General features: G+C 50.9%; 1 long non-coding RNA gene across 1 annotated transcript in view; it reads right to left on the bottom strand.

The window, feature by feature from the left end:
- Positions 1-385: 385 nt before the first annotated feature.
- Positions 386-25,879, bottom strand: part of LOC121105034 — a 133,193-nt gene continuing 107,699 nt past the window's right edge. Inside the window, exons 2-3 of the long non-coding RNA XR_005837476.1 lie at positions 1,046-1,187; positions 386-958 (exon numbers count right to left, since the gene is read on the bottom strand). This is a non-coding gene — a long non-coding RNA (uncharacterized LOC121105034). The remainder of the gene's footprint in view (positions 959-1,045; positions 1,188-25,879) is intronic.

Here is a 25,879-nt window from a genome sequence, read left to right as displayed (position 1 = left end):
TAGTGCAGGACATTTGCAGGGGATGTGGCCTGACTCCACATCCCTTTCCTGCTGGGCCTGGCGAGGACATGCTGTGTGGAAAGGTCTTTACTTTCTCTGGGCCTTATTTCTCCTATCTGTCCCTTGAATCTCTGAGATGCGACTTTTCTGTTTCCTGGAGAAGTCAGGGCCCAGAGACAGCAGCAGGACTTGCCCCTTTGTAACACTAAAGGTCCCACACTCGGGAAAATCATCTGCTTTGGACTCACCAGACTGAGGGCCACATGCTCAGGGTCACACAGCACATGTCCTCCCGCCAGGAACCGGTTCCCTGTGAGGGAAGGACTGGGAAGTGGCATCCAGGCCTGCAAAATTCTCATGGCATAAACAACAAGAGCAACAAGAATGTAATGTTTCTTCAATTTTAAGAGGCCATTGATTTTAAGGGAAAGTCAAGTTAACAGCTTTTCGAGGGCAAAAGGGGAGCTACATTACATTACATGTAAGATGCATCTTGACGCCGGAATTAAAATGTTGGGAGGAAAGATAACCGGGATGTTCAGACTGAGGAAGTGCCACAGTGCTAAGAACCCCAACAGACGCGCAGCCCACCCCACGCGGCCCTTGTCCATCCACGAAGCGCTGTGGTTACAACACAGTTCTTCCACTGCCGCGAGGAAAGGCTTCCCCAGCTGAGCCCAGGCATAGGCCTGTCTGTCTCGTGGACGCACCGGCCTCTTGTTCTTGGAGGCTCTTCTCCAGGGGCCGACACCTTGGCCAAGAAGGGTGGAGTTGGGGGAAGGCTCCCTGTACCCTTCTGGGGACTAACAGCATTAGCTCCAGCCTATAACACCAATGGCCTCGTAATTTATATAGCGGTTTTCATTACTTCCCTCCTCCAAAGGCTTGTTCAATAAATTACCATTTTATGAATTCCAAAGTGCTCTGTGGAGCGCAGAGCTCCACCTGGCTCTGACTGCTGTAAGAGAAAGGACAGAGGGGGCTGGGGAAACGGGAAGGGGCTCCCCCAGATCCCAGCCACCAGGGGCTGCACAGCTTGCCTTACCCGAGGTGCGGGAACGCCACGGGCTTGGCGGGTGCCAGCCGGGCGGGGATCGAGTCCTGGTTTCTCCCCACATTCCAGCGTTGTGAGCTTGGGCCCCACTTCTGCACCCGTAAACATGGGGGGATCCAATCTCCTTTGTGGACTGTGAGGGAAATAAATGGGTTGATGGGATTACCATACCTGGCACACTGTAATTATAATAAGCACTATTTTCCTGTTACTGTAACCATCTCCTTCTCTGCTCTGGTCAGCTGTTACCCCCCACCTCCTCCAGGGAGCCCCCCCCCCAGGATTGCCCTGCTTCAGGCCTCCTCTTTCTCTGCTCTTAATCCCCTCCTCAGCAAAATAAAATAGATTGATACTTACTGATATGGAAAATCTCCAGGATATATTGTGAAGTTAAAAAAGCAAGATGTAAGCCAATTTGTAGAGTATGATTCCAATTTAATACAATATATTTTTACAGATATGAATGTATTTAGAGAGAGATGGATATATCTGTCTGAGCATAGAAATAATCAGTAAGTAGTTTTCACAAACTGGTTAGTTTTTAACCTCTGAGCGATAGGTCTTACTTTGGAGGAGAGTGTCAATTTTAATAAATTTTTGTGTAATTTTATGTAGTGGCACTGGGGGTGACCTTTTCCTTGGGGTGTATATTTTTAATATACTTTTCAAGTGAATAAAGGAAAATAAAAGATGACTCCTCCTCCAAAGAATATGAAATCCCCTTCCCCTCCTTGCTCTGGGAAGATGAGGCCAGGGGTTAGATGCCGAGGCTCTGGTGCCACGGTCTCTGAAGAAGGAATTTCGAGGGGAATTTTTTGCACTCCAGTGAAGCGGGCTCTGGCACCTGTTCCCGCCCTTCCTACCCGCTCCGGTCTCAGCTCCGCCCTGGCTCCGCCCACACCAGAGGCCTAACCCTGTCCTCCTTTGGCATGTGCCTGGTGAGTTTGCAAGTCAGAGGGCCTATCTGTGCACCCCTGGGTCTCCCAGAGGGAAGGAACTGGAGCTTCATCCTTCACCATCCTGAAGATGTGCCCGGACCCACTGTGGTCACCATGGCAACATCGCAGCACCAGGGGGCGCTGCCCAGAAAACAAGTTGCCTGGAAACAGGACCGAGGATGGGCAGGGTCCGACCAGAGGGACCCCTGTCTCCTCTTTCTGAGGAGGAGGACAAAAGAGGGGGGAAGCCAGGGAAGAGACACGGCCGAGTGGGGAGGCCCAGCAAACCTCTCCTGGCCCTGGCCTCAGTTTCCCCGCTATGTAAAGAGACAATGGCAGACGGTCCTCGAGACGTTTCCAGGGCTCATAACTGGTGCCCTGGCGTGAGACGGGAGACCCAGAGCCAGGCAGAGAGTTTGGGCTCTGAAGCAGACAGCCTCGGTTGGTGAATAAGCTGTCACAAGGGTTGGCATTTGCCCGTGCCTCGGTTTCCATATCTATATAGAAGAGGAATCTTGGAAACTCCTACCTCTGTTGGTTCTTGTGAGGAATAAATATCGTTCTGCTTGCACAGTACACACTCGCAATATATGTCACCTATTGTCATTAAAATGCCCGGCACATAGTAAACACTCAATAAGCACGTTTGTTATTAATTCCTCCCCATACTGGTAGGTTCCAGACAGCCTGCACCGTCTCTCTGTGGATACAACCACAGTTATCTGTCAAGCACTTTCACTCTGCCATGCTTTGTTCGAGGCCCTGGGGGTACAAAGATTTAATAAAAAAAACATAATAATTCTTTACTTGTGAGTCTCACAGAGGAGGCGGGCCATGGAAGCCCACAGAGGGAAGATGCCACGCTGTGACTTGTGCTGATGGAAGTAAGAAGGGATGGGGGGTGTGGGGGAGGCAGTCCTGAATCACTAATGCCTGAGCTGGGGTTTGAATAAGAAGCTGGCCTGGCTGGGGACAGAAAGCCATTCCAGGCAGGGAATCCCTTCCACAAAGTCACCCAGGTAAGCATGAAAATGAAACGCGAGTTTTTAAAGCAGCAAGTGGGGTGCTGGTTGGGAGTGGGGGTCTGGGGCAGGCGCTGTGGAGAGCACAGGCCAAAGGGAGCACATGTGCCCTGGGCAGCTTCTGAGGGCCTGGACGTCACCCGAGGACCATCTGGAGCAGGGGAGGACAGGGGGACACCTGGAGAGGAGGAGGTCAGGGCCGAAGCAAGGAGAGCAGCAGGAGGGCCATAGATGGCACGGAGGCCAGGAAGAATGGGAGCGTCGGGGAAGCACCCCCATCCTCTCCCTGCAGGCTCTGTAGCCCTGCGCTCCTGCCAGGAGCAGGTTGTGATTCGATGAACCAGCCAAGTCCAGTGCCTGGAGCAATGCCTTTGTGGGTTCCCCTGCCCCAAGTCTCCCAGGGGCTCTGATGGCCATTCCCAGACAGTCCAAGGGAACACAGTGTGGCGGGAGGAAGTGCTGTGCCTCCCAAGAGAACAGGAGAGAACGCCACGTGTTCTCTCAGCACTCCCCGTGATGGACGCCCTCCCGTCTCTTTGTTCCACAAACTCCAGGTGGTTCTTGCCCCAGTCACACCTCAGATTCCCTGTCAGGAGCCAGGAGGTGGAGCGCCCTTGGAGACCCTGCAGCACCCACTCTAGGAAGGAGTCGCCCTGGTTTCCCCAGCCCCTCCCTCCTGCGGCCCAGGCACCCCCCCCCGCCACCCCACCCCCCCCCGGTCTTTGGGAGAGCTGGAGCTGCGGGGAACAGGAAAAGTGGGGCAAGGGTTTCTGCAGGTGGGAGCCCGCAACCTCATCCTCCCCGAATTTTGCAGATGAATTTTACAGATGAGGAAACAGAGGGCCAAGGCTTGACTTCATCAAGGCTGTGTGAGAAGCAAGCAGCAGCGTGGGCCCCTGGGGTTCACCTGCAGGTCTTCTCCCCTGACTTTCCAAGGGACCGCATGGTCCCTGCCAACACCAAACCTCAGTGCCAGCCCAACCCTGAGGCTGGCTGAAGAGCCAGACCTGCTCCTGTTCTTTTTTAAAAATCTTTTTTCCTTTTAACCTGACCTTGAGCTCTGCTTGGTGAAGGAAATGAAGTGAGGGTTCGGAATGGCAGGAGGAAGGAGATGAAAGTCGGTGCTGGGAGCACAGGTCAGCCATTTCCGGTTCCCCCCAGGCAGGGATCACCTATATTCAGCAGGGCTCAGAATAGAAGGGGTTTGGAACACAGCTCTAGAAAGGGACGTCACTCAGCTGAGAGGTTAAGAGAAGACGAGGCCTGGGGATGAGGGACACAGGGACCACCAGCGTGTATACCCTGGGCCTGTGAGCACCCCCTTTCCTTTTCTTTTTTTTTAAAGATTTTATTTATTTATTTGAGAGAGAGAGAGAAAGAGTGCTTTCGCTGGATCACGGGCAGGGGGAGGGGGAGACACAGACTCCACTGAACAGGGAGCCTGACATGGGGAACACGGGGCTCAATCCCAGGACCCTGAGATCGTGACCCGAGCCAAAGACAGACCCTTAACGAATGGACTGAGCCACCCAGGCGCCCCAGCATCCCCTTTTCAAAAGCAGCCAGCTTGAGCGCTTCTGAGCTCCCAACAGGACTTCCCGCTCCCCCGGCCAGCAGCCCCAGAGTGAAGCAGGGAGGGAGGGGAGAGCTCCTCCCCCTGGACTGTGGCATCCGGAGGAGTCCCTATTGGGTCCTCAGTATCAAACACAACAAATTGCCTTACATCAGAGTTCAACCAAAATCTCAATAGGAGGAAACACGTATGCATTAAACACCTACGATGCATCGGGCTCTCAGCTGTGAAGATTCACAGATTTTTGCCTCATTTAATCTGCACTCCAATGTGCTCAGAGAACTGTGGTTGTCCCCATCTTGCAGGTGAGGACACCAAAGTTCAGAGAGGTTAACTTCATCTCCCCAGGCCACACAGCTCTCCAGTGGCAGAGTTGGGAGTCACGCCCAGGGCAGCCTGGCTCTGAACTGTGGTTGTCCCTCCTCACCTCGCCACCCTTCCCCTGATGCGGGGGTGCGGCAGGGGAGAGGGCACCCAGCTCTGGCAGCCAGGCCTCCTGGAATAGCCCTGGGTCTGGAATCCTCTCCTTGCACAGCTCTGAGGCTAGAGCACCCCCTTTCACATCAGCCTGGCTCCTGGAACCGGCCTTCCGGTCGGTGCCTCATTTTGTGTTCCTGAATGTAAATGTCTAGGAGGAAACAAAAGTCCCTCGAAGATGACTTTTTCACCAAATCTGGCCTTTGGGCCTTAGCTTCTGAAAGGCACCATGTCTGGGGTTTCTGCTGCTGGCCGGAGCATCACGGGAGAGATGCAGGCAGGGAAGGCTCAGGTCCTGGGGAGACAGGCACAGCGTGACCCCCAAGTGGCTGCTTCACCCTCCTGCCACCCTGAGACCAGGAGGCCAGGGAGAGGGGGGATTAACCCCGACTGAGAAACAAGCAGGGGCAAGCCCAGTGTGTTCCATGCTCCGGGCTGCATCGAATCCTCAAACAGCCCCATGAGGAAGGCACTCTTGTCCCCCACTTTATGGCTGCAGATGGGAGAAGGGACTGGTCTAAAGCCACACAGCCTAGAAGTAGCAGAATCAGGATTTGAACCCAGGTCTGTCTGGCCCCGAATTTATATTCTTTCTTTGACATTACCCTGCATGAGAGGAAGCCCTGGGTTAAACATCTCTTGTTGGGGGTGCCAGCAGCCACATGGACCGGGCCCACGGGGGACGAATGTGGAGGGGGCATGGCCTCCTGGCAGTAACCCAGCAGATTGGACCCATGGAAGGGGCCACTTCCTGACCCCTCCCTCCTGAGAGGAAGTCTGAGTGATGGGGAATTTGTGCTCCTCTACCCTGTCACCTCTGGGACCCCAGGGAAAGCTCAAAGAGCCCAGGAGTCCTGCATCTGCACGACCATTAGGAACCCTCCCAGCCACCCCTCCTGGAATTTGGTGGGTGAAGAAATGGGGGTGCAAAGAAGAGGAGGGGCTTAGCCAAGCCCGCCGGCCCAGGAGAGCTGAGACAAAGGCACTCACACAGTGTCCCCCCCACACACATGCACATGCCTGGTGAGATCTCCTCCCCTCACAGGCTCAGGCAGTTTGAGAAGCCTGGGCCCCTGTTGGGCGTTGAGGGGAGGGCTGGATTAAGGTTGCCTTGGACCCACAGTATTTATTCTTCAGGGTGTGAGTGAGGGTGACAGACCCCAGCATCTGGGAGGATGGAGCTCTAGGAACATAGTCAGTTTACTGCCGTGATAAAGAGCTTACTGTGCACCCGACATCCCCCATGTCATCTCCTGCAACCCTGTGTTAAGTGAGAGATGGGCGCGAGCATCCCTGACCTGTCCTAGCCCAACCGGGATCAGAGGTCCCATGTCAGGGACCCCAACACTCACCCCCCATCCACCGGGGCTCCCTCCTCCCCCCGCCAGCTAGGCCAGCGTTGGTGAGGACAGAGCACCACCTCACAAGCCAGGTGTCTCCGAGCCCTGGAAACTGGCTGAGCTGGGAGCGCAGGAGCAGCCCGGAGACAGAGCTGTCAGCCTCCATCTGCGTGGGCTTGACGCCTGCTTTAAGTTTCCGCTTGCATTCAGGGTGGTGATTGAAGGCACCGGAGGGGAACCGCGCATCTTCAGGATTATGATAGGTACTAGCTGGATAATGAGTCTATGTCTATTCTAAGCAGGAGGCTGGTGCCAGGTGCCCCCTCCTCCAGTGACCTCGGCTCCACAGTGAGGCCAGCTTTCACCCGGCCGTCCTTCCAAGTCATAGGAAACCTCTGCTCAGGCCAGGTGGGTGCATGCAGCTGGGGGTCAGGGTCATCCTCCCTGACTCACAGGTGAAGCTCTCTGGCTGCCCTTGGTTGCCGAGCTACCTGGAGCTGTCAGCCAACTCCGAGATGCTCCTGTGTCTGTGACAACTGTCAGAGGCGGGAAGTTCTTTCTCAAGTTCAACCTGTGATGGTCAGGGCTAAGACACTAGGCTGAAGGGCGAGGGGCCCAAGTCCCAGTCCTGACTCCACCCGCCACCACCACGGTGCCACATGCCCACCCCTGGGTCATGGGAGTTTAGCTGGGGACCGCTGAGGCTCTGTCAGTCTATAGTTCCCATCTAAGACGTCCTGTAGTTCACTCTCATTCTGTGGCTCAGACCTCAGGGAGCCAGGGAGCCCCTCCCCTTCTTGCCTTGCCCACTTCGGTCACCATAAAACAATGAAAAGGGAGATAATCCCATCTACTCCACTTCCTGCTCCGGGGGCCAAGGTCTCCAGCTGTCCCTGCTTCTGACATTATGGTATAGTTGAGAACAGCCCTTTCCATCCCCATAAAGAATGCCTATCCCTTCAGGATGGAGCCTCCCCCAGTCTCAGTTTCCCCCAACCAAGCACAAAGTCCCCGTTTTTCCTACAGTGCAGCTCCTCCTCTATTCTCAGAACCCCCAGACCCCTGTTCACTAGCCTCAGATTCCACCTCCCTCCAGACCCTGGAGCACCAGGCTGGGCTGGAGCCTCTGAGAGCCACAGGCCAACCGCTCATGGAGATGTTTGGGTGCACAGAGAGTGGGGAGGGGGACATAGCAATGCCCCAGACCCTGCTAAAGTACTGAAAACCATCCAGACGTCAGAAGACCCCCGAATCCCAGTGTCCATAGGCCCACCGGGTGAACAGGGAAAGAGGCCACAGTTCTCCCTCCTGTGAAGCCCCTCACTGCTTCAACCAGAGAAATGACCCCAGCTGTCTTCATGAAGGTCAAGGTCCAAAGTAGGGCTCTTCCCTGAAGAGTCCCAAGAGGAGTAGAGATGGGGCTGGGATCAGACTGGGGGCCTGGAAGCAGAGGCAGTAGGACTGGACAGAGGGGCGGTCTCAGTGTTTTCCTGTGGCTCTTGCAAAATTTCTATGAGGAGGGGCTCAGGGCACCAATTTGTTCCCAAAGGAAGCCCCACCGCATAAGCCACCTTGCACAGCAAGCCTGCTGTTACTGTAAAGGTGGATAAAAACAGCCAAGCTTTCTAAAGGTGCTTTATTCACGCTTTCCAGGAGATTGAGAAATCATCAATTGCCCATATTACAAACAAGAACACCGTTTTAAGGATGACTTTAGAGGCGGGGGAGATGGGGACACAGAGGAAACCACGGGGAAGCTGAACACCAGCCGAGAAGCCCTGGCGGGAATACAGGGCCCCTTCCCTTGCTTCTTAGAAGGAGGAGCTTGGTGAGCCCAATCCCGAAATCTCCCACGGCGTCTCCAGATCCCGCGCTCGCAAAGACAGTTTCCTGAGAGCTTTCCTGAGCTAAGTCCCACACGAGCCGTTGGCAGGTTGAGCAGATGAGGAATGGCATTTGGGAGCTAGGTCTCCAAAGACTAAGGCACTGGAGGATATGCAAGTCTATTTACTTCTTGGCAGAAACACAAGTCTCCTTGGCTTCAAAGAAAAGAAGCGTAAAAAGTCTTGGGCACCAAGACGCAGACATCAAAAGCCTCCTGCCCACTGCCAACCAGATGCATTAAACGCAAACGAAGCCGCCATGTGCAGGTTCAATTTCCCTTGAAATGTACCTGTCAGCCCGGAAGGCAAAGATCAGAGAGCCCGGGGCTCTTCCTGGCCTGCATCTACCCTCCTCCCAGCACTCGGTGCCCCAGCTCCCATCCCTCCACAGGGCCGCAGAAATCTCTTCCTCCTTGGGTTGACCGTTCATTCTCTCAGTGTTTTTGGGAAGGGAGGAGAAAGCTCGTCTGGAGATACATTGGGTTTGAAGGCAGAGCAATGGGTGGGTTGAGAGAACAGAGCCTTACAAGGATCTCAGCTGTAGAAAGTGAATTGAGAGTTCTTTGCCTCCTTCTTTGAGCAGAGGACTAAAAAGGCCACAGCCCCTCCCCATCCCAGGGATGCCCAGGTCTGGTGGGGGGACCCAGTCCCTGAACCAGGAGCCCTCAGTGTGATGGGAAAGACACAGCCCAACCGGGGAAGAAGGGTTCTCCTTGTCCAACGGGGCAGAGAAAACTCATCCTGCCGCCAGCCTGACTGAGGAGACATAGCTCCTAGTCTGATGGAGGTGGGAGCTCTGCCAGGATCCCCCAGGCTGCAGGTGGGTCAGCCTTCCCAACATCTGATAAACAATCAGTGCTTCTCCAGCCCTGCAGAGTCCCCGGGTGAGCCTTTACCAGATTGGCCATAAGCAAGGACAGCTGCCGGACATCTGGGCACCAGATGCTCTCCTCACCTGCTTCCTGTCCATGCCCAGGGATCCGGGACCTCCCCGTGACTCAACTCTTGGAGCCCGAGTGGAGCCCAGACTGGCTCCCCCATGATCCCCCCTCCATCCATACTCACCACCTAACGTTCTGGAAAGCCCGGGCTCCTGAGGCTTTTTTTTTTTTTTTTAAGATTTTATTTATTTATTTGACAGAGAGAGAAACAGCCGGCAAGAGAGGGAACACAAGCAGGGGCAGAGGGAGAGGAAGAAGCAGTCTCCCAGTGGAGGAGCCCCATGCGGGGCTTGATCCCAGAACGCTGGGATCACGCCCTGAGCTGAAGGCAGACGCTTAAGGACTGAGCCACCCAGGCGCCCCTCCTGAGGCTTTTTTATTGCGCCCCCTCAGCCCAGCAAGAGTACCTGAAAGTCAGCAACAGAATCACTGAACAGTAACTGGGCGCTGACTGCGTGCCCAATGTAGGTAGTGCGCTGGGGACGAAATAACCCATGAGGCAGAGTCCTGGCCCCGGAGGATGCCCTGTTCCAAACACGAAGTTGTCCTACAATCCGAGGCCCGCTGTACGGAGTGTATCCGTAGGGGTTCTGTGGAAACACAGAGGAATGATTAATTCCGCCTGGGGTAGGGGTGGAGGAGAGGCTTCCCAAAGGAGGAGACATTTGGCTCAGGCCTTAAAACATGAGCAGGAATTTGCCAGCTGGAGGAGGAATGAGCATTCCATTAGAGAGAGAAGGAAGGCTCCAGGGGAGGTCATAGCTTATGGGACTCGGGGATGAAAAAAGGGGGAGGGCAGCCTGGTTGTCCAGCAGTGGTTCTCAAACTATGGCCTATGTCACTTGGAGGGCTTGTCAGAACTCAGATTACCAGGCCCCATTCCCAGATTTCTGACTCAGTGGGTCTGGGGTGGGGTCAAGGTGATGCTGATGATACCAGTCTCAGGACTGTGCCTTTGAGAACCAGTTATAAAGGACTGCGACAAATCGGATTATTATTCCCAATTCTTCAGTTCCTCCTTAGAATGACCTATCTGCTCCTTCTGCCATGTGACTTGCCTCCTCCTGTTAGAGGAGGCGGAGTATATTCCCTGCCCACATGGGGCTTGGCCACACGGCTTGCGTGGGCTTGACCAATAAAGTGTTAGTGAACTTGATGTGAGCAGGGACTTTAAACTGGCTAATGTGGTCCAGCGTGGCGTCTTGCGCTTTGGGCACCAGCTGATCCCCGGATGGGAGCTATGTGTCACACACCTGAGCTCAGCCTACAGCTTGACACAGAACTGCCCCGCCCACCTGAAGACCCAGGAGTGAGGCAAGTCGGAGTTCGTGATTGTAAGCCATTGGGATTGGGGGGTTGTTTGTTATACAGCATTATCATACAGAAAACCTGACTCAGACAAGGGCTTTGAACGACATGCCAGCACATCTAGGATCATGCAGGTAGGAGAATAAAAGCTGAGTGTAGAGTAGAGCAAATCAGGCAAAACTGGAGGCAGGGAGGCCAGGTAAGGAGCCGGCTGCCATATTTCAGATGAGACACACGATGTGCATCCCAATAAGCAGAGGAGAGAGAGTAGGGAATGGACTGGAGAGGTACAAAGGTGCTAGAACTCCCAGGGGACTAACTGGTAAAGAAAGGAGGGAGTTCACTATAATGGCCACATTTTTGGACAGCAGAGAAAAGATGGAGCAGTCCATAGAGAATATGGATGCTTTCTTTCCCCGATGCCCCAGGAGGGCCCATTGCACCATAAAAGCCAATAAGACACACAGAGCTGTCCCGCAAGACCCCCACCACTCCCCCCAAACAGGCTCCTAGTCAGGGCGCACGCCTGGGCAAGCTGGGACCCGTCCAGAGCAGCAACCAAGAGCTGCAGGGCACTTGCCTGGCTGAGGGACTGGAGCCATAGCCATTTCTGTTGTTTTTCTCCAATCTACTGGGTTCTAAGTCAGCTGTAGACGAGCTTCGCCCACAACCGCCAGTCTTTAATTTAATTGTGTGGTGCTGGGGTGTTTTTCCCCCTAGCAAATACATCAAAATTGTCACATCGTAAATAAACAGCCTTCTTCCCCCACTCAACGCCCACCATCCACCACCACTCCGCCCTACACGTGCACAGCTGGAACAGCTGGAAGGGAGAGAGGGCTGCCAGGGGTGGGGCCCCCCGAGGAGAGCCGGCGAGCTCCCCTGGAGGGAAAAGAGGCAGACGAGCCAGACAGCTGCCTTCAGAGCCAAAGGGACCTCAGGACCAGATTCTTCTCAAGCCCCCACCCACTGGAGATTACACGGAGCCCCAGAGAGGCCTGGCAGCAAGCTGGTCCACCAGGGAGCACAGCTAGCCCCTCTGAGCCTCAGCCTCCTTATCGGGCAAATGAGTTTCAGTGTGAATGGCAGTTCACCGTAGCCACGACAGGGCCCTATACAGTGCAAAGTGTCTGCCCATCTAACAGTGCGTTGTTAGCACAGTGACAGTGTAGAGTTACAGGCGTCTTCTCACGGCTCCATCACTTACTGTGTGACCTTCGGCAAGTTATTTAACCTCTCTGTGCCTTGGTTTCCTTGTCTATGAAACAGGACTGAAAAGAGCACCCGACTCATCAGACCGGCTGAGAAGTAAATGCAGTGCGTGGAACAGAGCCAGCACGCGCTAAGGGGCTGATAAATGCCGGCTCTTCTTGATGCGTCGGGGAGGAAAGGAGAGATGCACAGCCCCCCGCTACTCAGCATCCCATTCCCAGGCAGTAATCTATGAAGGGGGAGGCACAGAAGCAATTCGAGGTCCAGGAGACCGTGGCAAGAATTCTTTCTAGCTGAGTTCTCACTCTCGAAAAACCAGACCTCACAGAGGAATGTGTGCCTCCCCCACAGCCACAGACACACATGCACACACACACAGACACACACGCACACATATGCACACACGCACACACACACGCACAGTGGGGAAAGTGGAGACGCAGGGCGGGTGCCCGGGTTGGGAGGAATAAGTAAGGAACAGGAGACCCTGTCAGCACATTCCCATAGGAATGGGGAGGCCCTCCTGCAGGAAAGGGTGGATGTCCCTCCTCTTCGGTTGGTCGAGGCACCAACAGAAAGAAAGGAGCAGATCCAATCAGTCCAAAAATATTCATGAGCCCCCCCTACTGTTTGAAGTGCTGGGACTAGGGCTGTGGGGGAGCCAGCAATGTCTGCTTCCTTGGGACATCCCTCCTGAGTGGTCTGATGGGTAAATCCTGGGCTCCAGCATCAGAGGCCATCCCTTCGGACCCCATCTTGTCACTTTCGGGTTTGCAATCCTGCATGAGTCACTTAATGCCCCCTTCTCCCCCTGGTGCTCTCCTCTGTGAAAAGGAGACGACCTCCAACTGCAATGGGGTCCTGAGGATCAAATCAAAGTGCGTGCCTGCCGGGCTCAGTAAATGCTTGCTTTTCATGTCTGTGCTATTTTAGTGATTAAACCTGTGCGGCGGAGACTGCCCGTTGTGTTTCTCTCTTCCCTTTTTGGTGGAAGCTCTGGATTTTAGCTGGGCACGTGGCCCTCCAAAAGCAAGCACATTTCCCAGCCTGCCTTGCAGCTGGGTTTGGCCAGCAGTGGGTGAGAAGAAGTGCTGTGTGCAACTCTTGGGTATGCTCTGGAGGAAGGCGGCTGGCTGCCTCCCTCTCCTCCCTTCTAACTGGAGGCAAAGCAGACCCAGTGGACATGCTGGTGAGTCATCTTGCCCACGCTAAGGAGGTCAGCTCCTTGAGGAAGGGAGAACAGTCGGGTAGAAGGGACCCCCAACGCCAAGGGGCCGCCGTGTTAAGTTGTACTGCTCGTGACCAGCCCATAAACATGAGAACGAAATCAGCTCTGATCTTCTTTAAGCCACTGCTACCCTAGGCCTGTGTATTGCAACGGACAGTGACCCCCAGTTGAAATGATCACACTCTCTTTCCTGGGTCACCACAGCCCGCCACTGCAGCTCAATTACAAGGAGCGGAAAGGAACGTGGGGAAGGGCCTGCCTGAGGATGGTCAGGGGAAGAGTAGACCGATGAGTCATAAAGATTGCACAGACTGGGTTGGTGATAGGGTGATAGAGGCGGAGAGTCCAAGATGTGTTGTTTGGAGGGTGGAAGGATGATGACAAAGCTGGTTACATGGCAGGACTATGAGGTGAGCCCATCTCGGGGCAGGGGGATGACGAACCCAGTTTGGGACACAGGGAGCCGAGGTGTGTGCTTGCCCTCCAGGTGGCGCTGTCCGGGATGCAGGGCAGCCTGGGGGGCCCAAGGTGGAAGCTTAGGGACCATCTCTCTAAGGAGCTGAAGCCCAGGCACAGGGGTGAACAAAGCATTTGGAGAAGAGAGGGACAAACCTCGGATCAATATGTATGTACACAGTGTGGTAGGTACAAGGGAGGAAAAGAAGAAGGTGTTGTCTGAGCAAACAGGTTGCATGAGAAAGGTCAGGGCAAGCTCTGTGAGTTCATGATGTTTAAATTGAGACCTAGGGTACGTGGAGGGTTTGCAGGCACCTGGTAGGAGGGCGATGGGGCAGCGGGGAGACAAGCAGAGAAAACAGCACGAGCAAAGGCCTTGGGGCTCGGGAGACTCGGCACAATGGAAGCCGGATGCAATGGAAATTTGCCATTCTTTTTGGCTGTTCTATATTAGAACCCCTTGCTAAGTTGAAGAGTCCCCTACTTCATCTGGCATGACCAGCTTCCCACCATCGTCACTAAAAATGTCAAATAGTCATATTCCCAGCCTCCCTTGCAGCCAGGATGCAGGCACTGGGCCTGGGCCAGACCATCCGAGCCGTGCTGTGCCCTGCTCTGCCGCCCAGGACCGGGCCCACTGCAGAGAGCACACACAAAGGCTCTCGGTCATTTAAAGTGATAATCTCTTAGAGCCCTTAGGAACTCTGCTTTGCTGCGTAGAGCCCTGCTTTGTCTGGATCTCAGGTCCTTATACATGAGAGAGATCTGCTTGCTGGATCCCAAACACATAACTGCACCATTGTTATCAGAAACCCTGCACTTGCCACAGAGCCCTCTTCATGGACCCAGGCGCCTGCTCTCTTATGCGGAATTCCACTTGATTCTGCAGAACTCCACTCAGCTTCCCAGAACTCTGTTCTTGGCTTAAAAAAAAAATTTTTTTTTTCAATATTGACATACAGAGACCGGCTGTATTCTACAGAAACCCCAATTGGTTATACAGAAACTCACCCAGTTACACAGAATCCTGCCTTTTTCTTCAGAACCATGCTTGGTCGTGCCGAACCCTTGGTGATTTTATAGAAATCTGAATTCACAGAATCCTGCTTTGTTCCAGAGAAACCTGCTGAGCTCTAACAGCCCTGCCCCATTAGAGAGAACTCAGCGGAGTTGCACCGGCATGCTTGACTAGGACACCTGCTCTGGGGGTCAGGACCCTGCTGTCTGCCTGACTGCTGTTTGCCAATCTCGTTGTTCTTTAGAACCCGTTTTGGCTGCAGAGTCCTCCCAGGAGGTTCAGAACCCCAATTTTTACATAGCGCCCCAGAACTAGTACATAGAACCCTAGTGGGTTACGCTGAACTCAGCTTTGGTTGGCAGGACCCCGTCCTGGTTCATAGATTCCCACGTTCTTCGATGAAGCCCAGCATCACACTAGTGGCTTCTGTAAGGACCTGAGCCCTTGTACAAGCCTTTGTGAGGCCAGTGATAGGAACGATGGCTGATGGATCCTGCCTTTACTGCCCTCATCTTAGGTGAGGCTAGGAGGACCTGCGCCCCCCAAATCGGGATCTGGGCCCCGTTCGCTCTTTCTTCTCCCTGCCAGGGAGGACTCCAGCTTGAGCTCTGCACAGCAAGGGGCAAGCGGAGACCCTGCGCAAGGCCTCAGGGAGAGAGACAAGCACCCACCTCGCTTCTCCTCAGAGCTGGCCCCAGCCGCCTGGGCACAAATCTACTTGGACAGAAATAATCAGCCGAATTAATTTAGCTTTAAATAGCAGCACTGAGAATGTTTCCACAAAATTTTCTCCGAGGAGAGCTAAGCAGAATTAATGATGGCACAATATCGGAGAGAAATGTTATTTATTAAGGCCTAATCATTCCGGGGAGGGGGAAATCATCATAACATAATAAAGCGGAAATCAGCCAGCCCCGCCCAGTCCGGCCCAGCCCCACTCAGCCCTGGAGCCAAGGAGGGGCCCTGGGAGGGGAGCCTTGTAGAGAAGCTTCCCGCAAAGTGAACAGCTTCTCCTGGGGCTCCCTGGCATGGCTCCCCAGGTCCACCTGTGCTCCTCACAGGCTGTGTCCACACCGGCCCATTTGCTTATTTGCTCCTTTGCTGAGCACCTCTAAAGGGAAGCAGCCACCACCCCCTCCAGGGCACCGTCAAAATGCGCAGCTCTCCCTAAGAGGAATCTGTGGCTCCCCGGCCCAGTCCCTGCTGCTGCCACCTTAAAGGGCCCTTCATTCATTTGTGCTTTCGACTATCATTTATTGGGCACTGAGATGCTGAGCTGCTCTGCATGCTGGGAGAGACAGTGGGAAGGAAGAGCAGCAAACAAGTAAATAAACAAGATGATGTCTGGCCCTGAGAGTGTTCTGGAAACAATAAAGTGATAGAGACAGGAGCAGGTGGCAGATTTAGGGGACATGGTTGGGAAGGGGCTCCGAGAGAAGATGATAGAGGAGTTGACGCCTCCATCGTTGGGGTTAGTCCTGTGAAGATCTGGAGTTGGGAGAGAACATCCTTGCAGAAGGCACAGCATGGGCAAAGGCCAGGGAAGAGGGGAAGAGGCTTGGCTTTCTGAAGACCAGAGTGGCTGGGGCCTGGTAGACAACGGGGAGAGTAACAGGGACGGTGAGCAGGGGTCTGCCACCAAGAGCACGGGGCTGGGTCAGAGTCAGAGACTTCCCAAGAGGAAGAGGAGATCCAGGAAAGACAGGGCGAGGGGCCACTTACTCTCTGAGCTGGCGCACCCTGAGATCGTCCTCGCATTACCCCGTGGCTTCTGACGGAACTGGCACTGCACGTGTCGTGGTGCCCGCTGCCGTTTTCCTTAAGGGATATTGAGAGAGTAGCATCAGTCTGGAGGAGGCGGGCTCCCATCTGTTGGGGGGCATGCTCCACAAGGGGTTTTCTGGGTCTGCGGTCCAAAATGCAGGATCTGTAGTCAGAGAGGCTTGGGTTCAAATTCTTAACAGCCATGGAGCCATGGGCAAGACACTGAGTTCCTCCAAACGTCAGTTTCCCCAACGATAAAATGGGACAACAGTATCTACCTGGTGCAATTCTTTAGGAAATTAAATGGTTGAAGGAGGTCCATCCCCTCCTCCTTGATACCACGAAGGTCCCCAAGGTCCTCCTCGGTCAGAACCATAAGCTGTCAGGAGTTTGGGTCTGGAGTACGCCAATGTGGAAAGAGTCGGACGGACCCAGCCACCAGGACTCGGTTTCCTCACTTGGGAAGTGAGAATGATAACCCCTCCTCCAGGAGGTCACTTGAGGGTCACACGGAATGATACTTGGTAAACACCTGGCCCAGGTTACTGCCACTCTCTTTCCCAGAGTCCTCTGTTTGGGCCGCCACAACAAACTGCCACAGACTAGGTAGCTCCAACAATAAACATTTCTTTTCTCACAGTGCTGGGGCCTGGAAGTCCAAGATCAAGGTGGCAGCAGGGTTTGGTTTCCTCTCCTTCTGGCTTGCAGATGGCCATCTTCTCACTGTGTGATCTCCTGGGAGATCCCGGAAGATCAAGTCCGGTCCATCTACGTTTGAAAGCAACATGGTAGACGTGTTTACCGCTCACATTTCAGAGACAGCTTCTCAGCTTTGGAATCCAGCCTGAGCTTTGCTGAGAGAAGGAAGTCCAGCTTGGTGTCCAGACCCCCATCTCAGTGCCCCACCATTCTAACTGACCCCCGGAGCCAGGGGGACTTTTCTCTGGGCATCAGGACTGATCTTTGACATCCTGGCTTATCCCCAAAGACTCTGCTGCGCAGGAGGGGACCTACCTACCCCTTCTCAAGGTGTGGATTCCTCCATGGAAGTATGCCCTTCTGGGGACAAGCCTTCTGGAATAACCTACATTCGTCCTAAAAACACATAGTCAGGGAGGTCTGTTGAATGTGAAATGCTCCATTTCTCTTGGGACTTCTCTGAAACCTAAAATTAAACACAAATGAAGATCTCCAATCTAGCCAGACTGGATTACTGTTTTCCCCTCCAAATAAGCCACGGGGATTCTGTGCCCCGAAGTCTTCCCTCTCCTCTGTTCACAGCTTGGTCTCTTCTTGCAGATGACCTCATCCGTCCTCCACCAGTTAGAAACCCTGGCGGTCATGTTCTGCTTATTCAATCAGCCATCAATACCCATAAATTCTCCTTCCGGAGCATGTAATTATGTCCTCCCTGCCTTCCCGTAGTGAACATCTGTTGCTCTTGCCTGCCTACCATCCATTCCTCCCTGTTCTGATAAGGCCAGCCTGATTTCCTTCGGGGAATGACCTCTCCTACCTCTCAGTCCATGTGGATTGATGGAGAGCTCTAGGTTGACCCCAGGCCCCAGCTTCCTGGGTAAGCATGTGACCTAGGCCCACCAAAGAATTCCACACCTCTGGTCACAATGATTGTTTGAGGATAAACATTTGACCTAATCTGAGTCAATTAGAGTCAGGTCCCGGACTTTTATAGGACCTGCTGGGGATTGTTCTGGGGTGTCATAGCTGTTGAAGGTAAGCTGGATATGTTGGTGGTCAACTTGCCACAGTACAGGCAGCACCTTCTTGAGAAAGAAGACTGAGAGATGGAGAGGGCGTGCTCCTGGTGTATCAGGTAGATTTTACGTGCAATAGCCAAGCACGACACTGCAGCAGCATACCCAGTAAGCTTCTCTTCCTGCACATGAGCAAACCGGGGGCAGGCTCAGCGGGGCCACTCCACTGCAGGAACAGTAGCGGCTGGGCTGACTTTGTAACACAGGGCTCTCATCCTCCGTGGGCCAGCAGGCTAGAAAGTCCTTCGCATAGAAGGGCAAAGGGGCAAGAAAGCAAGCCGAAACACACAAGGTCTTGTAAGGACTGGACTCAGAACACTCACACTGTCACTCTGCCCCTTCCACGGGCCAAAATAAGTCACACAGCCCAGAGTCAAGGGGAACTGAAATCCACTTCACCCCTTAAGTGGAAGGAGCGGCAAAGGCCTGTTACCAAGTGCATGAGTACGGACAGAGGTTAGGATGTGGGGCTGGAAGGCAGTCCACTCTAAGTGGTATCATTTGAACCCCTGGAGCCTGCTGAGCCTGAGCCAGACTCTTCACACCTAAGCAAGTGAGTCCCACAGTGTGACAAGCTCTGAGCTAGAAGCTATACATCCACTCATACAGGACCCTTAAAACAGCTCCGTGAGGGGGTCATGAAGGTTGTATGACCTGTCTACAGCCTCACAGGGAGAAAGGTGCCGAGTGGTCAGGGTTGAAACTGCCCAGATGGTCTGTCTGAGGATGCAGCACACGCTTTCCCCACTTCCTAACAGTGAGCTTTCACCTCGGAAGTGGGCGCACCCATCCTGTGCTCCATGCTTCCCTCAGCCAGCTCAACTGATAAAATAACAGTTAATGTGTCCTGAGCCCTTCCTGTGCGCTAGGTAACTGATGAGCTCACATCATCTCTACAAAAGCCCTGGATGTAAGCATTACTAACCGCCTCCATTTTACACGTGAGAAAACCGAGCCTCAGGAAATTAGAGAACTTGCCCAGGTGCTAAGGAGTGGGGTCAGGGTTCCAACGCCTCTTGTCTGGCAGCAGAGCTGGCCTCCTGGCCTCTATTTAGGCCAAAGGGATGGTCCTTAAAGCTGCTAAAAACCCTGGGGGTGGGTGGGTGGGTCAGAAGTGTCAAACCTAGAATCTAACTCTTCCCGATGTCCGTCCCCCAACCCCGACATACACCCCTGGCCCTTAGGTGCTCAGCTCGCCCCTCAGTGCCTGGTCACCAGCCTCCATGCCGGTGAGCCAGCCCCCTCTCTGGCTGCAGACGTGATAAATGTCTCCAATTATTCCCTCCGAGCTCCGATTTAATGTCATGTTTTATTAATGGCAACTGTCAGAGGCAAGCAAAGCACCCACTGCGTGCCCGCGGCCTGCCTCCATTCGGAAGCACACTCTCCAGGTGAAGAAATGAAAGGGCGTGAGGGGAGACGCACCACCCCAATCTCCCACTCCACAGGCAGGGGAATAACTCGGTGCCCCTCCCCACTCGGGCCCCAGGCTGAACGAACGCCACATTTTTGCCTGGCACGTCCCACCCATTGCTAATGCGCTGTTGCTTCCTTGACTGACAAATTAGGGGTTTGAACAAAACACGGGTGAGGGAAGGAGGGGGAAGATGGCAGCTGCCCACCCTGCAATTAAGAGGGGGTGTGAGAGAAGGGGGGCAGAGGGTATTCAGCCGTCCCACAAACATGCCTTCGCCTTGCATGGCTTTGGCTGAGCCTGCTCAGAGAGGGCATGTGCAGCCCTGGCGACCCGTCCTCTGGGTCATCCCACTGAGCCAAGGCTGCAGCTTCTCACCCAGCTTTAGGACCTGTCAACCAGGCCCTCTGAGACCCCGGCTGGGGGGGTTTCACACGTCCCATCCCAGAGATAGAAAACTGAGGTCTGGCGAGGGGTGGTGCTTTATCCCAGGTCAGGTGGGAAAGCCCACACTGGCACCTCGGGCTTCTGGCTCAATCTGGAATTCTCCTGCTACATAAAGCTACATAAATGGCCATGGACGGCTTGCCGTGCAGAGGGGCACTGGTATCTCCCCACCCCCACCCCCCGCCCGCCCCGCTGCCCAGAGCGGGGACTCTGAGCCATCAGCCACAGGGCAGAGCCTGGCCAACTCTGGAGGGGGGGGTGTCTTCATGAGGGAGGGCAGCCGAGTTCCTCATCTGGTTGTTTGCTAGTTGCTGGGTCATACAGCTGGCAATGTGTTCTAGATGGATGTCTTTTGAAAGGGATGCCCTGACAATGAAAAGCTTAAAAATCACACTACAGGTACATGAGCTATCCCTCGTAGGATGAGGTCAAGGAAAACTTCCAGGAGGAGATGTCCAAGATGGGACTGAAAGAAAAGTGGGAATTAGCCAAGCAAAGGGGATGAGAGGTAATTGCAGGCACAGGGAACAGTGGAGACAGAACTCTGGATGGGAGGAATGGATGGGGCTCTGACGTCCAGAGAGAGAGGCATTGGCTAGAGAGCCTGCAAGTAAACCAAGGTTGGAAGGAGCCAGACCCCACATGACCAGGCTAAGGAAGAAATTGTGTCCCCAACCCCCCATCTCCTCCACCCCCTTCCCCCCCACCCCATCACCACCAGGAGCTGCTGTGGCTTTAAGCAGGGAAGTGAGGTGTGTGCCCCAGGAAGAGCATCCTGGCTCGGGCGTGGATGGATGGGGCCCGCAGGACCAGAGAGGGAAGAGCAGTGAGAGGCTGCAGTTGGGGAGGTAGGGATTGCAGCCTGGGTTAGGCAAGATAGCCATAGAGATTCAAAATATATTAAGGAACTTCTAATTGACTTACAGAGGTCGGGTGAGAAAGGAAGCCCCAAAATGCCACCTGGTTTCTAACACAGGCAACTGTGGCTGGAGCAGCAGGGGAAGTTTCCCCAAAAGGAAGGCGAGAGGGAGGAGATAAATGTCCCTGAGGGGTTGAACGATGTTTTTAATGTGTAAAATCAGATAAACATGGATTTCCCATTGCTCTCAAGCTGGACCGGATGGGATGGTGACAATGGGAAGTGATGATCAAAACAGAAACTGTGTTCATATGACATAAAACCTAGGACCTCCCAGGCTTGGCTCTGGAATGGGACCTCCTGCCAGGGAGAGGTGGTTGGACCCCTGCTTCTGCAACTCGATTTCTTCCATCCCTAGGGCCGACCGCACGCTGGCCTGCCAAGGTACTGATATCCTTTTAATTCTTCCCCCGACCCATCTCCTTAAAAAAAAAAAAAAAGTATTTGTTAACATAGAATAAATTGACTTCTGTTTGATTACAGTTCCATGAATTTTAATGCCTGCATAGATTCACGTGCCCACGGCAACACAGCAGTTCCATCACCAGGGAAGAGCCCCTCCTGCTGCCCCCGTGGACTTCCACATTTTCCCCACTTTCATCCCTTGGCAACCACAAATCTGTTCTCTATCACTATAGTTTTGCCTCTTCCAGAATGTTACGTGAATGGAACCATACAACATGTGACCTTGTGAGACTGGCTTCTTTCACTCAGCATAATGACTTTGAGATGCATCTAGAGTGCTATGTGTGTCCATACTTCATTCCTTTTTATTGCTGAGGAGTATCTTGTTGCATGGACATACACATCCATTCACTCGCTGAAGGACAATTGGGTTGCTTCCACTTTGGGGTGATTATAAATAGAGCTGTTATAAACGCTCACCTACAGTCTTCTTTCCTCTCGGGTAAATACCTGAGAGCAGGACTGCTGGGTTGTATGACATATGCGTTTAATAAGAAACTCCCAAACTGTTTTCTGGGTTGACCGTACCATTTGCATTCCCACCAGCAATGCATGAGAGTTTCACTTTCTCTGCATCTTCATCCCCACTTGTTGTCAGTATTTTTTATTTTAGCCATCCTAAAGGTGGGTAATGAGATCTTATTGTGGTTTTAATTTGCATTTTCCTAGTAGTTAATGATACCGAACATCTTCTCATGTGCTTAACTTGCCATCTATATATTCTCTTTGATGAAATATCTCTTGCCTATTTTTTATTGGGTCAGTTTCTTATTATTGACTTTTGAGAGTTCTTTATATATTATGGATACAAGTCCTTTGTCAGATATGTGATTTGCAAATATTTGCTCCCAGCCTATGTTTTGTCTTAGCAGTGCCTTTCATTTAGCAAGGGTTTCTTATCTTGATGAAATCCAACTTTCAAATTTTCATTTTATACATAATGTTTTTGATGTCATAACTAAGAATTCTTTGTTTAGCCTAAAGTCACTGAAGTTTTCTCCTATGCTTTCTTCTGAAAGGGCTTCTTTGATTTCTTTCATCTTCATTCTGTAGTTTTCAGCATGCAGAATTCTTAATGTGTTTTGTTAACCTTATATATAAGTATTTCATATTTTTGGAGCTATTGTAAATGATACTGTTTTTAAATTTGATATCCAATTATTTGTTGCTGGTATGTAGAAATATTGATCTTTCTGTGTCGATTTTGTATCCTGTGACCTTGCCAAACTGCAACTTAGTTGTAGGAGTTTTTATTTTTGTAGATTCCTTAGAATTTTCTACATAGACAAACATTTGGTCTGGGAATAGGGACAGTTCTATTTTGTTACTTTTCAATCTGTATGCCTTTGTTTATTTTGTTTCTTGGTTGCATCAGCTAAAACTTCCAGTGGTGAGTGGACATCCTTGACATGTTGCTGATCTTAGGGGGAGACATTATATTTTTCACCATTAAGTATGATGTTAGTTGTAGGGTTGTTTGGGTTTTTTTATATATATATATCTGTTATCAGGTTTAGGAAATGCCCTTATGTTTCTAGTTTCCTGAGAGTTTGTCTCATAAATCACTACTGAACTTTGTTAAATGTGTTTTCTGCATTAGTTGATATGATTATCTGGTTTTTCTTCTTCAGACTGGTAATATGGTGGCTGACATTGATTAATTTTCAAATGTTTAACTGACTTGGCACTCCTGTGATAAACTCAACTTAGTCATGGTGTATTATTCTTTTTATGTATTGCTGGAATCAATTTGCTAATACCTTGTTAGGAAATTTTGTATCTATATTCATGAGGGAAATTGATCTATAGTTTTCTTTTTGTGTGCTTTCTACATCTGGTTTTGTTGTTAGGATAACGCTGGCCTCATAAAATGAATTGGGAAGTATTCCTTCCTCCTCTGTTTTCTTGAAGAGATTGTGTAGAATTTGTGTTATTTCTTTTTAAAACGTTTGGAAGAATTTGCCAGAGAAATCATTTTGACTGGGAGATTTACTTTTTTGAAGATTTTTTTAATCTACAAATTCAATTTCTTTATGAATTATAGGACTATTTAGGTTATCTATTTTATCTTGGGTGAGTTTTGGTAGTTTGTGGTTTTTGTACGTTTCATCTAAGTTGTCAAATTTATGTGCCTGGGGTTGTTCGTATTATTCCCTTAACATCCTTTTAATGTTTGTTGTGATAGCCCTCCTTTCATTCCTGATACTTGTAATTTTGTCTTCTCTCTCTCTCTCTTTTTTCTTTATCAGTCTTGCTGGAGATTTATCAATTTTATTTATGTATTCAAAGAACCAGCTTCTGGTTTCATTGATTCTTAAAATTGCTTTTCTGTTTTCAATAGCGTTGATTTCTGTGCTCTATCTTCCGCCTGCTTGCTTGGGGTTTATTTTGCTCTTCCCTTTCTAGTTTCCTAAGATGGAATCTAAGATTAATGATTTGAAACCTTTCTTCTTTTCTAATATAAGTGTTTAATGCTATAAATTCTAACTACTGCCTTACTACATCCCACAAATTCTAACTACTGCCTCACTACATTCCACAAATTTTGATATGTTGTGTTTTCATTTTCATTCAGTTCAAAATATTTTCTAATTTCCCTTGAGGCTTCTTATTTGACTCATGGATTATTTAGAAGAATGTTTTTTGACTCAAAGTGTCTGGAGATTTTCCTGTTATCTTTCCATTACTGATCTGGTTTAGTTCCATTATGTTCAGAGAATATACTTTGCATGACTTCAATTAAAATTTGTTAATATTTGTTTTCTAATTCAGAATATCCCCTAGCTTGGTGAATATTCTACGTGCACTTGAAAAGAATGTATATTTTACTTTTGTTGGGTTAAGTGTTCTGCAAATGCCTATTAGATCCAGTTGATTGAATCAGGTCTACTGATTTTCTGTCTACTAATTCTATCAATAACTGAGAAAGGAGTGTTGACATTTCCAATTACAATTACAGATTTGTCTATTTCTCCTTTCAGTTCTGTTAGTTTTTGCTTCATGTATTTTGAAGCTGTTGTTAATTGCATCCACATTTAGAATTTGTCCTCTTTATGAATTGATCCTTTTATCATTATGTAAAAACCCATTTTATCTCTGATGATTTTCTTTTTCCGAAGTCTACTTTAATCTTAATAAAGCCACCAAGCTTTCTTTTGGTTAGTATTTGCATGGCGTATATTCTTCCACCCTTTTACTTGTAACCTATCTACATCTATATATATATATATATATGATGTCAGTGTCTTGTAGACAGCACATATCTATGTCAGAGTTGTGTTTTTTTAATCCATTCTGATGATCTCTACATTTAAATGTGTGTGTTTAGACCATTTACATTTAATGTAACTACTGATATGTTTGGATTTAAATCTGCCATTTTATCAGTTTCCTGTTTAATCCTTCTGTTCTTTTTTCATTTGTTTCTCTGTTTCCTCCTTTTCTGACTTATTTTGGGTTAGGTAAACATTTTTTGTATTCTATTTTAGTTATAGTTCTTTTTACTATATCTCTTTGTATAACTTTTTTAAATGTTCTTTAGTGATTGCTCTAGGAATTAAATTATACATGCTTAACTTTTCACAGTCTACTTAGAATCATTATTTTATCACTTCAAGGAGAATGTGGAACCTTACCAGTATCTCTTTATGTTCATCCATTTAGGTTATAGTTGGCTTATATATGGATACTTATTGCATATACCTAACTTCTCCAAGTCACATAGAAAGGGAGTGGCAGCACCAGAATCCCCCAGGCAGCCTGGAGCCAAAGCCAGGAGCAAAACTGCTCCCCAATGATGCCCCTGGTTCCAATCGGGCCCAGCAGAGAAGTCCCACAGGCTGGACATTCCAAAGAGTCCAGAGCTGGTTATAAAATGCCTTGACCTCCAGAGTTAGGAAGGATATCCCAGGTCACCCCATCAGACCAGGACCCTAAGGGAAAACACATTGGATTTCAGCTCCCACATGTCCTTTAGCCTGGGAGTCTTTGTGCTGTAAACAACTTGCCCAGCAGTTCATGGTAGCCCTGCCCGGGGGTTTACACTTCAGCCAGTATGTGGCTCTGCTTTTCTGGAACCTTCTGGGCCTTTGGGCAAAATGAGAAATGTCTTTGCAAACTGAGCAATGCTACTGGATGAGGGAAGCTCACACAGTATTCTACAGAAGCAGCTTGACATCTCTATCATCCTGGCTGCCTGGGCCCCCCCTCTTGCTTCTTTGGCTGAACTCCCTCCTTCCCTTCTCCCTCATTGTCCAGGGCTGAGGAAGAGAGTGCATCTCTTGCCTGTCATCTTTCTGCACAATTGGAATCGACAGGTCCTTGGGTAGAGGGACTTGCCCCTCCTCTGACAGCAAACTAGTTCTAGATAAATGAGTATTGGTTTTGCTCTGTTTGTTTTTCATTTGTAGCTATCCTTTGATTTTTTTTTTCTCTGCAAAATTGGTTAAGCAATGATAACATGGTCTGCTTCTGCAGCCGCATTGATTGGACTGCTCCTGGAGTCTGGGTCTTTTGCGGGGTTTTCTGTTTTGTTTAGTTTTTCACCACCCTCACGCCCCTCCCCCCTGCCCCAACTCGACTCCCTCTTCTATATTTGTGGAAGGGCGAGAATTAACATATACAGAGCATTTATTAGCGCCGGGCA

Source organism: Ursus maritimus, unplaced genomic scaffold, assembly GCF_017311325.1.
Source record: "Ursus maritimus isolate PB19 unplaced genomic scaffold, ASM1731132v1 scaffold_24, whole genome shotgun sequence".
In the NCBI taxonomy this organism is placed as follows: domain Eukaryota; kingdom Metazoa; phylum Chordata; class Mammalia; order Carnivora; family Ursidae; genus Ursus; species Ursus maritimus.
This window is presented reverse-complemented; position numbering and strand designations above follow the sequence as displayed.